At 52.0% G+C, this 13,551-nt stretch overlaps 1 protein-coding gene across 1 annotated transcript in view; it reads right to left on the reverse strand.

Moving 5' to 3' along the window:
• Window positions 1-13,551, reverse strand: part of LOC146870586 (copine-8-like) — a 1,950,277-nt gene that overhangs the window by 318,895 nt on the left and 1,617,831 nt on the right. The window lies entirely within an intron of this gene.

Here is a 13,551-nt window from a genome sequence, read left to right on the forward strand (position 1 = left end):
AATAGGTCTCGCATTTATAAGAGTTTGAGCTATTGGCATTGTAAAATTACAACGCCTTTTATTTATGTTTTGGTTTTAAAACAAATAAAAGGCATTGTCATTTACAATGTCAGTAGCATAAACTCGCATAAAAGCAGTGTGTGGAGTGCAGCAGTGTGCGGCGTGCAGCAGTGTGCGGCATGCAGCAGTGTGTGGTGTGCAGCAGTGTGAGGCGTGCAGCAGTGTGAGGCGTGCAGCAGTGTGAGGCGTGCAGCAGTGTGCGGCGTGCAGCAGTGTGTGGCGTGCAGCAGTGTTTCGTGAAGCAGAGTGAGGCATGCAGCACTGTGTGGCGTGCAGCAGCGTGCAGCAGTGTGCGGCGTGCAGCAGTGTGCGGCATGCAGCAGTGTCGTGCAGCATGCAGCGGTGAGTAATGCAGCAGTGTGCAGCAGTGTGTGGCATGAAGCAGTGTGTGGCGTGCAGCAGTGTGTGCCGTGCAGCAGTGTTTCATGTAGCATTGTGCGGCGTGCAGCAGTGTGTGGCATGCAGCAGTGTGTGGCATGCAGCAGTGTGTGGCGTGCAGCAGTGTGCGGCGTGCATCAGTGTGTGGCGTGCAGTGGCATGCAGCAGTGTGTGGCGTGCAGCAGTGTGCGGCGTGCAGCAGTGTGAGGCGAGCAGCAGTGTGAGGCGTGCAGCAGTGTGAGGTGTGCAGCAGTGTGAGGCGTGCAGCAGTGTGTGGCATGCAGAAGTGTGTGGCGTGCAGCAGTGTGTGGCATGCAGCATTGTGAGGCATGCAGCAGTGTGAGGCGTGCAGCAGTATGAGGCGTGCAGCAGTGTTTCGTGTAGCAGTGTGAGGCGTGCAGCAGTGGGCGGCGTGCAGCAGTGTGTAATGCAGCAGTGTGTAATGCAGCACTGTGCGCAGCAGTGTGTGGCGTGCAGCAGTGTGTGGCGTGCAGCAGTGTGTGCCGTGCAGCAGTGTGTGGCGTGCAGCAGTGTTTCATGTAGCATTGTGCGGCGTGCAGCAGTGTGTGGCGTGCAGCAGTGTGTGGTGTGCAGCGGTGTGTGGCGTGCAGCAGTGTGCGGCGTGCAGCAGTGTGTGGCATGCAGCAGTGAGTGGCGTGCAGTGGCATGTAGCAGTGTGTGGCGTGCAGCAGTGTGTGGCGTGCAGCAGTGTGCGGCATGCAGCAGTGTGAGGCGTGCAGCAGTGTGTGGCGTGCAGCAGTGTGTGGCGTGCAGCAGTGTGTGGCGTGCAGCAGTGTGAGGCGTGCAGCAGTGTGAGGCGTGCAGCAGTGTTTCGTGTAGCAGTGTGAGGCATGCAGCAGTGTGCGGCGTGCAGCAGTGTGCGGCGTGCAGCAGTGTGTAATGCAGCAGTGTGTGGCGTGCGGTAGTGTGTGGCGTGCAGCAGTGTGTGGCGGTCAGCAGTGTGTGGCATGCAGCAGAGTGCGGCGTGCAGCAGTGTGTGGCGTGCAGCAGTGTTTCATGTAGCAGTGTGAGGCATGCAGCATTGTGGCGTGCAGCGGCGTGCAGCAGTGTGTGGCATGCAGCAGTGTGCGGCGTGCAGCAGTGTGCTGCGTGCAGCAGTGTCATGCAGCATGAAGCAGTGAGTAATGCAGCAGTGTGCAGCAGTGTGTGGCGTGCAGCAGTGTGCGGCATGCAGCAGTGTGCTGCGTGCAGCAGTGTCGTTCTGCATGCAGCAGTGAGTAATGCAGCAGTGTGCAGCAGTGCGTGGCGTGCAGCAGTGTGTGGCGTGCAGCAGTGTGAGGCGTGCAGCAGTGTGTGCCGTGCAGCAGTGTGTGCCGTGCAACAGTGTGTGGCATGCAGCATTGTGCGGCGTGCAGCAGTGTGTGGTGTGCAGCAGTGTGTGGCGTACAGCAGTGTGCGGCGTGCAGCAGTGTGCTGTGTGCAGCAGTGTGTGGCGTGCAGCAGTGTGCGGCGTGCAGCAGTGTGCGGCGTGCAGCAGTGTGCTGTGTGCAGCAGTGTGTGGCGTGCAGCAGTGTGTGGCGTGCAGCGGTGTGCAGCACTGTGTGGCATGTAGCAGTGTGCCGCGTGCAGCAGTGTGCTGCGTGCAGCAGTGTGGCGTGCAGCAGTGGGTGGCGTGCAGCGGCATGCAGCAGTGTGTGGCGTGCAGCAGTGTGTGGCGTGCAGCAGTGTGCGGCATGCAGCAGTGTGCGGCGTGCAGCAGTGTGCGGCGTGCAGCAGTGTGAGGCATGCAGCAGTGTGAGGCGCGCAGCAGTGTGAGGCGTGCAGCAGTGTGTGGCATGCAGCAGTGTGTGGCGTGCAGCAGTGTGTGGTGTGCAGCAGTGTGAGGCATGCAGCAGTGTTTTGTGTAGCAGTGTGAGGCGTGCAGCAGTGTGCAGCGTGCAGCAGTGTGTGGCGTGCAGCAGTGTGTAATGCAGCAGTGTGTAATGCAGCAGTGTGTGGCGTGCGGTAGTGTGCGTCGTGCAGCAGTGTGAGGCGTGCAGCAGTGTGAGGTGTGCAGCAGTGTGTGGCATGCAGCAGTGTGTGGCGTGCAGCAGTGGGCGGCATGCAGCAGTGTTTCGTGTAGCAGTGTGAGGCATGCAGCACTGTGTGGTGTGCAGCAGCGTGCAGCAGTGTGCGGCATGCAGCAGTGTGTGGCGTGCAGCAGTGTGCGGCATGCAGCAGTGTGCTGCGTGCAGCAGTGTGCTACATGCAGCAGTGTCGTGCAGCATGCAGCAGTGAGTAATGCAGCAGTGTGCAGCAGTGTGTGGCGTGCAGCAGTGTGCGGCGTGCAGCAGTGTGTGGCGTGCAGCAGTGTGCGGTGTGCAGCAGTGTGTGGCATGCAGCAGTGTGAGGCGTGCAGCAGTGTGAGGCGTGCAGCAGTGTGAGGCGTGCAGCAGTGTGCGGCGTGCAGCAGTGTGCGACGTGCAGCAGTGTGTGGCATGCAGCAGTGTTTTGTGTAGCAGTGTGAGGCATGCAGCACTGTGTGGCGTGCAGCGGCATGCAGCTGTGTGCAGCGTGCAGCAGTGTGCGGCATGCAGCAGTGTGCGGCGTGCAGCAGTGTCGTGCAGCATGCAGCAGTGAGTAATGCAGCAGTGTGCAGAAGTGTGTGGCGTGCAGCAGTGTGTGCCGTGTGGCAGTGTTTCATGTAGCATTGTGTGGCGTGAAGCAGTGTGTGGCGTGCAGCAGTGTGCGGCGTGCAGCAGTGTGTGGCATGCAGCGGCATGCAGCAGTGTGTGGTGTGCAGCAGTGTGTGGTGTGCAGCAGTGTGCGGCGTGCAGCAGTGTGAGGCGTGCAGCAGTGTGAGGCGTGCAGCAGTGTGTGGCGTGCAGCAGTGTGTGGCGTGCATCAGTGTGAGGCGTGCAGCAGTGAGGCGTGCAGCAGTGTGAGGCGTGCAGCAGTGTGAGGCGTGCAGCAGTGTTTCGTGTAGCAGTGTGAGGCATGCAGCAGTGTGCGGCGTGCAGCAGTGTGTAATGCAGCAGTGTGTAATGCAGCAGTGTGCGCAGCAGTGTTTGGCATGCAGCAGTGTGCGGCGTGCAGCAGTGTGTGCCGTGCAGCAGTGTGTGGCATGCAGCAGTGTTTCATGTAGCATTGTGCGGCGTGCAGCAGTGTGTGGCATGCAGCAGTGTGTGGCATGCAGCAGTGTGCGGTGTGCAGCAGTGTGTGGCGTGCAGCAGTGTGTGGCATGCAGCGGCATGTAGCAGTGTGTGGCGTGCAGCAGTGTGTGGCGTGCAACAGTGTGCGGCGTGCAGCAGTGTGCGGTGTACAGCAGTGTGAGGCGTGCAGCAGTGTGAGGCGTGCAGCAGTGTGTGGCGTGCAGCAGTGTGAGGCATGCAGCACTGTGTGGCGTGTAGCGGCGTGCAGCAGTGTGCGGCGTGCAGCAGTGTGCGGAGTACAGCAGTGTGCGGCGTGCAGCAGTGTTGTGCAGCATGCAGCAGTGAGTAAAGCAGCAGTGTGCAGCAGTGTGTGGCGTGCAGCAGTGTGCGGCGTGCAACAGTGTGTGCCGTGCAGCAGTGTTTCATGTAGCATTGTGCGGCGTGCAGCAGTGTGTGGCGTGCAGCAGTGTGCGGCGTGCAGCAGTGTGCGGCATGCAGCAGTGTGTGGCGTGCAGCGGCGTGCAGCAGTGTAATGCAGCAGTGTGTAATGCAGCAGTGTGCGCAGCAGTGTGTGGCGTGCAGCAGTGTGCGGCGTGCAGCAGTGTGTGCCGTGCAGCAGTGTGTGGCGTGCAGCAGTGTTTCATGTAGCATTGTGCGGCGTGCAGCAGTGTGTGGCGTGCAGCAGTGTGCGGCGTGCAGCAGTGTGCGGCATGCAGCAGTGTGCGGTGAGCAGCAGTGTGTGGCGTGCAACGGCATGTAGCAGTGTGTGGCGTGCAACAGTGTGTGGCGTGCAGCAGTGTGCGGCGTGCAGCAGTGTGAGGCGTGCAGCAGTGTGAGGCGTGCAGCAGTGTGTGGCGTGCAGCAGTGTGTGGCGTGCAGCAGTGTGTGGCGTACAGCAGTGTGAGGCGTGCAGCAGTGTGAGGCGTATAGCAGTGTGTAATGCAGAAGTGTGTAATGCAGCAGTGTGCGCAGCAGTGTGTGGCATGCGGTAGTGTGCAGCGTGCAGCAGTGTGTGGCGTGCAGCAGTGTGTGGCATGCAGCAGTGTGCGGCGTGCAGCAGTGTGTGGCGTGCAGCAGTGTTTCATGTAGCAGTGTGAGGCATGCAGCACTGTGGTGTGCAGCGGCTTGCAGCAGTGTGCGGCATGCAGCAGTGTGTGGCGTGCAGCAGTGTGCTGCGTGCAGCAGTGTCGTGCAGCATGCAGCAGTGAGTAATGCAGCAGTGTGCAGCAGTGTGTGGTGTGCAGCAGTGTGCGGCGTGCAGCAGTGTGCGGCGTGCAGCAGTGTTGTGCAGCATGCAGCAGTGAGTAATGCAGCAGTGTGCAGCAGTGCGTGGCGTGCAGCAGTGTGAGGCGTGCAGCAGTGTGTGCTGTGCAGCAGTGTGTGGCGTGCAGCAGTGTGTGGCGTGCAGCAGTGTGTGGCGTGCAGCAGTGTGCTGCATGCAGCAGTGTGCAGCGTGCAGCAGTGGGTGGCATGCAGCAGTGTGTGGCGTGCAGTGGCGTGCAGCAGTGTGTGGCATGCAGCAGTGTGCGGCGTGCAGCAGTGTGCGACGTGCAGCAGTGGGTGGCGTGCAGCAGTGGGTGGCGTGCAGTGGCATGCAGCAGTGTGTGGCATGCAGCAGTGTGCGGCGTGCAGCAGTGTGTGGCGTGCAGCGGTCTGAGGCGTGCAGCACTGTGAGGCGTGCAGCAGTGTGAGGCGTGCAGCAGTGTGAGGCATGCAGCAGTGTGTGGCATGCAGCAGTGTGTGGCGTGCACGTGCAGCAGTGTGCGGCGTGCAGCAGTGTGTAATGCAGCAGTGTGTAATGCAGCAGTGTGTGGCGTGCGGTAGTGTGCGTCGTGCAGCAGTGTGAGGCATGCAGCAGTGTGCGGCGTGCAGCAGTGTGTGGCGTGCAGCAGTGTGCGGCGTGCAGCAGTGTTTCGTTTAGCAGTGTGAGGCATGCAGCACTGTGTGGCGTGCAGCGGCATGCAGCAGTGTGCGGCATGCAGCAGTGTGTGGCGTGCAGCAGTGTGCTGCGTGCAGCAGTGTGCTACGTGCAGCAGTGTCGTGCAGTATGCAGCAGTGAGTAATGCAGCAGTGTGCAGCAGTGTGTGGCATGCAGCAGTGTGCGGCGTGCAGCAGTGTGTGGCGTGCAGCAGTGTGCGGCGTGCAGCAGTGTGCGGCGTGCAGCAGTGTGCGGCCTGCAGCAGTGTTTCATGTAGCATTGTGCGGCATGTAGCAGTGTGCGGCGTGCAGCAGTGTGCGGCATGCTGCAGTCTGTGGCGTGCAACAGTGTGTGGCGTGCAGCGGCATGCAGCAGTGTGTGGCGTGCAGCAGTGTGCGGCGTGCAGCAGTGTGCTGCGTGCAGCAGTGTGCTACGTGCAGCAGTGTCGTGCAGTATGCAGCAGTGAGTAATGCAGCAGTGTGCAGCAGTGTGTGGCGTGCAGCAGTGTGTGGCGTGCAGCAGTGTGTGGCGTGCAGCAGTGTGCGGCGTGCAGCAGTGTGCGGCGTGCAGCAGTGTGCGGCGTGCAGCAGTGTTTCGTGTAGCATTGTGCGGCGTGTAGCAGTGTGCGGCGTGCAGCAGTGTGCGGCATGCTGCAGTCTGTGGCGTGCAACAGTGTGTGGTGTGCAGCGGCATGCAGCAGTGTGTGGCGTGCAGCAGTGTGCGGCGTGCAGCAGTGTGAGGCGTGCAGCAGTATGAGGCATGCAGCAGTGTGAGGCGTGCAGTAATGTGAGGCGTGCAGCAGTGTTTCGTGCAGCAGTGTGCGGCGTGCAGCAGTGTGCGGCATGCAGCAGTGTGTAATGCAGCAGTGTGCGAAGCAGTGTGTGGCATGTGGTAGTGTGCGGCGTGCAGCAGTGTGCGGCGTGCAGCAGTGTGTGGTGTGCAGCAGTGTGCGGCGTGCAGCAGTGTGTGGCGTGCAGCAGTGTTTCGTGTAGCAGTGTGAGGCATGCTGCACTGTGTGCAGCAGTGTGCGTCGTGCAGCAGTGTCGTGCAGCATGCAGCAGTGAGTAATGCAGCAGTGTGCAGCAGTGTGTGGCATGCAGCAGTGTGCGGCATGCAGCAGTGTGTGCCATGCAGCAGTGTGTGGCGTGCAGCAGTGTTTCGTGGAGCATTGTGCGGCGTGCAGCAGTGTGTGGCGTGCAACAGTGTTTCGTGTAGCAGTGTGTGGCGTGCAGCAGTGTGCGGCGTGCAGCAGTGTGTGGCGTGCAGCAGTGTGTGGCGTGCAGCGGCATGCAGCAGTGTGTGGCGTGCAGCAGTGTGAGGCATGCAGCAGTGTGCGGCGTGCAGCAGTGTCGTGCAGCATGCAGCAGTGAGTAATGCAGCAGTGTGCAGCAGTGTGTGGCGTGCAGCAGTGTGTGGCGTGCAGCAGCATGCAGCAGTGTGTGGCGTGCAGCAGTGTGTGGCGTGTAGCAGTGTGCAGCGTACAGCAGTGTGAGGCGTGCAGTAGTGTGCGGCGTGCAGCAGTGTGCGGCGTGCAGCAGTGTGCGGCGTGCAGCAGTGTGTAATGCAGCAGTGTGCAATGCAGCAGTGTGCGCAGCAGTGTGTGGCGTGCGGTAGTGTGCGGCGTGCAGCAGTGTGCGACGTGCAGCAGTGTGTGGCATGCAGCAGTGTGTGGCGTGCAGCAGTGTGTGGCGTGGTTTGTAAACAACAAGAAAAGCGGACATCAAAGGAAGGGTGGGAGGGAACGAGCATATGGGGTGTGAGTTATAACGAAAGTTCTGGCGAAAGCAGTCTGCTGCTTTCAAGTCCGATGCCAGATGCCAGCTTCGCGCTTGAATGCCTCACATGCACTGGCCATAAACCGCATTCCTAAGGTCTTGTGCCCCTTACTAAATCTCTCTGAATGCGTGAGGCGGCGCACGCGCAGGAAGTAGCTGGTGGCAAATGGAATGCGCGTGGTTGTGCGCGTAACCGCTACCCGATCCGCCTGGGAAGCCTTTGGGAGCATTTTCGGAAGCCCCTATATAAGTCTCGCTGTGCGATCGCTTACGCTATAGCCAGGCGAGACCTAAAAATGTGAGGTAGAAAGAATAGGAAACAAAAGGCAAAACACTGGTGCTAGTCAGAGAGAAAAGGTGGCGTGCGAGTAGCAGATGAAAGGAAGAGACAGAAACAAAAAGGAATTTAAAGAGGAATGGATAGATGCAGACGTGCGAGGTACAGAAGAATTGTTAAACCATGAAATGTAAAACTCTGCATCAGAAGTGTACATAAAGTATTGTGATTGTATGTGAGATATTTATCGTGATATTGATCGTTTTCTTTTTGCGCTTATGATCCTGTGTTTAGTTGATGTAATATATGAAACAAACCTATTTGCCTGACTGCCTTGACTCTTTCTCCAATACCTTTCGATGTCCCCCTTCCTCAGTCTTGTCACTGAGTTTTCATTGCCCATTGTTCTGTGTCTACTTGCATCTCGGAGCAACTACCTATGTTTCCAAATACTTACCTATGTGTTACACCTGTCTCTTCAACACTCGTTAAAGCACCGTGTCCACACCTTTTGTGAATTCTGGTTGCATCATATAAAACTGATCTTTTATATATAAAATGAAATTGCTATTTTCTGAGGAACAACCTGCACTAAAGAGTCTGGATTGGATATTAGCTTTCGAGATTGACTGCATGATGCTGCATGCCATGCTATGCTGGTGCAGATGCTTTGAAGAAGAGCATCCTGACCTGTGCTACAGCCGTAACCTTCTTCACAGTAACAACCTATTCTGAAGAAGTGCTTGCCAGGAAGTAGACCAGGTGAATCCCCACATGTTCTCTTTTGGGCGGTACTCTTGACCAACCAGGCACGCTTTGCCCAGAAGCCCTAAGAGAAGGGACATAAAACGCCTGGGTCCTCTTGACATTCTCAAGGCCTCTCTTCTGGAGAAAGACTACAGGAGCTGATCCAGAAACCTCTTGTGGAAGCAGGCTCAAACATTATTTCATGACAACATTCCAACGAGGTATCCTTCAAGCATTTTCGCGTTTCCACTGCAATATTAAATAAACCAAATTAATCGATAAATAAATTGAAGAGTAAACGGCACGCCATTTAAATGAGGGATCAAGTCTAATCCCTTCAAAAGCATTAAAGTAATTTGATGTTACTGTAATTGCCAGAATACAACAAAGTGCTCAGCGCAAAGAAAGACTAACACAGTTCAAATGTAATAGAGAAAAGAAATATAGCCCCAAAGTGTTTGAACATCAAAAAAGCTGCCTACTGTTATATTCATTGCAGAGTATCTATGGAAATATCTCCATTCCAACATGGTAATTTGCAAGGACTGTTTCAGAAACCATCTTCAAAGTGGGCCCAATCAAAATGTAAACTACCCCAGAGTAATTTGCATAATTTCAGAAATGTGTGCTTCGCTTGTCACATGAAATGACACACTTACGCACCTTTTTGTAATTACGCCCCATTCCTGTAAAACTTTACAGAGAACATAATATCTGTGTGTAAAGATTTACAGCAAACTCAAGGGAACAACAGAAGTGAGTGCCTGTTGTTTGCGTTGCTTGTGCTTTTTGCACTTTCTTTTAGTGTGAAAGGCACCCTCACGTCAAAAACTGATGCAAGGTTACATTTTAGTGCACAAATATAGCGCAAAGGGACATATTTGCATTTTGGTAATTTTGCCAAAATTACACGTAATAATACGAAAGCAAGTTCAGAGAATTTCTCAAACCCCTACTTTAAAGCTGTGTGTTTCAACAGCATTTCGACCAATGTATTGCTGCAAGATCATCATCAGGACCAAGAGGGTAATTTTCCTGAACATTTCGACTTGGTCTTTTCAACAACTGAGGCATCCAATATAATCAATTGTGAAACAGGGGTGGATAACCAAAATGAGATTGGCGTTGTGAAGGCCTTTAATAGGATATCCTAATAGGGTATAGTCAAAGAATAAATTTGATGGATCAGCCTGCCTGACGGACTGACATGTGAGTCCAGAGAGACCCCTATGTAAAGGAGTGGAGTCTGCTTCATTTACTGCATTGCTCGACTAACTCCATCCACTTACCTTTATGGACATAAAATAAGACCAAGCGCCTTATGTAAAATGTGGTGGATGCAGGACTTGGTCAAAAAGTTGCAAATATCCCGTCCACCCTATTTAGAGTGTATAGGCCAGCCATGGACTCCAAAAAGAAGGGACGGGAGACTCTCTGCTTATTAGCAGATTACTGAATTTTTATCTATAAATAAGGACCTATCTTATCTGATAACCATTTGTTTCCCTGCTTTGCTTTGTTGTGAGCTGCGTGTGACTTCTTTAGTTGTTATTGAAAACATTTAATGGAATGCCTTTGATTTTCTACAAAAGTATAATTGCTTTTGGGTGTAAGAGGGATATATAAAATATGCGAGATGGACGCACGACAGCGGATAGATGGACAAAAAAACGAAATTCTCAAAGATATACTTTGGCAGACTGTAGTTGTGTTCTGGTCCACACCTAGTACTGATACATTTTTAGGGACTCATTAAATGTCTGTGTGGGAGGGTGGGGAATACTCTTTCATTTCCTGGGTATTGATGTGTCTAGTGTTTGAGTTGAGAGCGGCAAAGGTTCAAACTTTATGAATGCAGTAGAGCAAAGTTGCCAAAATTGACCAAACTACGTCCGAATTTGTTAGTAGGAGATATGTTTGTAAGAGCGTTTCTTTCAAAAACGTTTCCTCGAGATAATTCTCTTTTAAATAAAGTTGAATATTTTTGTAGTGTTTTCCTCCCACATACCTGCTTTTAGTTGAAATTCTCTTACTTTTTCTATATTGTTTAAAAACTTTGTAATGTTCATTAAATATGCAACGTTTAAAAACGGTAGGCTCTGCTTCAAGGCTGGATATGTACAGATCAGAGGACGTATTAGGTTGCTCAAGAACAATCAGGGTGGCTATATCTGCAGCATAGTGTGCCTGTAAAACTCCGTTTAGGAGGCGCCTTCCAGCATGCCAAATAGAACACGCATCATAGCAGACGTCCTGGCTTCCCTGGTGTTGAGAGACCATTTTGTTTGGGTAATAATGTTGTTATTATTATTATTGGTATTTTTATGCTTATAGTGATCTACCTCAAACATATTTGAATGTGAACCTCTATCAACGCTTCTCTGTGACCTTAAACCTTACATCTTTATCTGACCCTGCGCAATAGGCTACAATACCAATCTCAGGCTATCAAGCTGTATAAAACTCACACCGTACCTTAACTCACTGTAAGATTAAACAGATGTATTTGATGACTCAAAAGAAAGACCTTCACCCAACAATACTATACCACTGTGATGCATCTGGGCATCTGCAGGTCCTCCATTTCCAATTTCAGACTAACAGGATGTGTAAAACCAACCCTGACTTCCATATGCAGTCAATTTGTAGCCAGTAGCAACAGAAATAACCATCCAGAGGAAATCCTACTGACAGGAAACCCCATCCACAGGAAGGACTATTAAGAGCCAACACAGTAAAACTTATGTTATGTTATGTTATAGGTACTTATAGAGCGCAAACAATCATCCCAGATAGGATATCACGGCGCTATTGTGGCAGTGCAGGAAGTGAAGGGAGGCACAAGAAGGAAAAATTTTAGTCAGGTTTAGGGAAGAGGAAAGTTTTCAACTGCTTCCTAAAGAGCAGATGGCTGTTTGTTAGTCTAAGATTCATAGGCAGCGCATTCCAACTGGTAGCCGCCAGGTGGGAAAAGGCTCGACCGCCCATTTTTGTTGTTTTCACGCGTGTGGTTCTGGCTCTAGCTGTGGTTTGGGAGCGTAGATTCCTAGATGGGACATAGATTTGGACTTTGTTTTTTAGAATACCGGGGCCCGTGTCATGTAGTGTTCTATGCGTTATGCACAGTAACTTAAAGATAGCTCTTTGTCTCATTGGCAGCCAGTGAAGTTCTCTCATACAGCTCTTGGCTGAGTCGTATTTTCTTTTGTTGCATATTGCCTTGGCTGCAGCATTTTGTACGACCTGTAGTTTGGAAAAGAGATTGTCGGCCATTCCTACGAACAGGGAGTTTCCATAGTCCAGTCTACTCATAAGTAGAGACTGAACCAAGATCTTCCTACATGCAATAGGGATCCATGGAAAGACTCTTCGGAGCATTTTTAGTACTGCAAAGCCTTTTCCACAGATTGTTGAGACGTGGGTTTTCATGCTTAAAGTATTATCTAGTGACACCCCTAGATTCTTAGCCATCGAAGTAGGGTTAGGGGGGGTGCCCAATGTTGGGGGCCACCAGCTGTTGTCCCATAGCTGTGAATGTCTGCCAAACAACATTATTTCCGATTTGTCTGCATTTAATTTAAGACAGTGCCTATGCATCCAGGTGGCTAATTCCATAAGGCAGTTGAGTAGTCTATTCTTAGGGTCGTCATCCTCGTCTAGTGTGATCATCAATTGGGTGTCGTCTGCATAGGAACACATATCGACACCCCATTTCCTTCCTATTTTGGCCAGTGAGGAGACGAACACATTGAACAGAGTCGGGCTCAATGACGCCCCCTGTGGGACCCCATATTTGATGTTCTGGGGAGTGGATAGAAAGTCACCCATCTGCACCGATTGTGTCCTGTCTTGCAGGAAAGACTGTAGCCACCCTAAGGCTTTTTCCTGGATTCCTTTTGCTGCAAGGATTTCCAGTAACCGGTTGTGGGGTACAGTATCGAAAGCCGCCGAGAGATCTAATAATATCAGGGCGACTGTTTTCCCACGATCTACCTGGGTTCTGATGTTATCCATCACTGCTAGTAGGGATGTCTCTGTACTGTTGTTAGTCCGGAACCCTGTTTGAGATATATCCAGTAGATCATTGACTTCCAGGAAGTTAGACAACTGTCTGTTGACTAATTTTTCCAACACCTTGGATAGGTAGGGTAACTGAGATATGGGCCGATAATTTGCCGGGTTGTTAACATCAGTTCCCGCTTTTTTTAGTAGAGGGGTAACTATGGCGTTTTTCCAAATTTTAGGAAATTCAGCAGAGTTTAGGGAAGAGTTCAATGCTTTTGTAACGGCAGGACCTATTGTCGAGGTTAATTGTGAGAATATATGATGTGGACATGGATCTAAGGGGGAGCCTGATTTTACTTCTAGCATTACTTTGCACACCTCCTCCTCTGAGAAGGGGCCGAACCTGAGACAGTTAGCCTGGACTGAAGATGGTACATGGGGTTCAGTATAACTCAGATCGGTATTTGAAAAGGAGGCATAGATTGTGTCAATTTTCTCGCAGAAATATTTGTTTATTTTATTGCAATTTTCTTGCGAGGGAGGGAGATCACTTGAAAGACTCGTTGGGCTGCATAGTTCCCTGACTATTCTGAAAAGTTCTTTTGAAGAATTTCTATTTTCAGTTATTCTATTTGAGAAATAGTCCTTCTTCGCTTTTCTGATAGCTTTAATATAGAGTGAGAGTTCTTTTTTGTAAGTGGCTCTAGTTTCATGAGTTTTATTGAGTCTCCATTTATGTTCATAAAGTGTGCATTTCCTTTTCATTAACTTTAATTCAGATCCGTACCATTTCTCTGATCCCGTGGATCTATTTTTGTGTTTAGAGTGTGAGACGGAGCAGTGTTCCAGTGCACTGCTGATGTTGTTCTGGAGTTGTTGTATTTCATCATTCGTACTAGTGGGTGTTATGTTTGTGAGTGAGAAATGTTGCTGGAATTTTTCTACCGAAAATCTTTTCCATCTCCTTGTTTTCACTGATGCTTGGGTTGATGATTTGAGGTGTCTAGAGAATAGGTTGATAGAAAACTCAATCAGAGAATGGTCTGTCCAAGTCATTGGAGTTATTGCAGTGATGTCGATGGTACCTATATTAGAGAACATCAGATCCAATGTGTGTCCTGCTGTGTGTGTAGGCTGGTCGATTCTTTGAGTCAGTTGTAGGATTTCCATATCTTCTAGAAGCTGTTTAGTGAGGGCATTATTGTCGTTGTCATGGTGTATATTGAAATCCCCTATCAACAGGATATTTTTGTATTGGAGACAGACTGGCATGACTTGTGCAAAAAGCTGGGCACAGAA

Source organism: Triturus cristatus, chromosome 1_1 (assembly GCF_964204655.1).
Source record: "Triturus cristatus chromosome 1_1, aTriCri1.1, whole genome shotgun sequence".
NCBI classification, from domain to species: domain Eukaryota; kingdom Metazoa; phylum Chordata; class Amphibia; order Caudata; family Salamandridae; genus Triturus; species Triturus cristatus.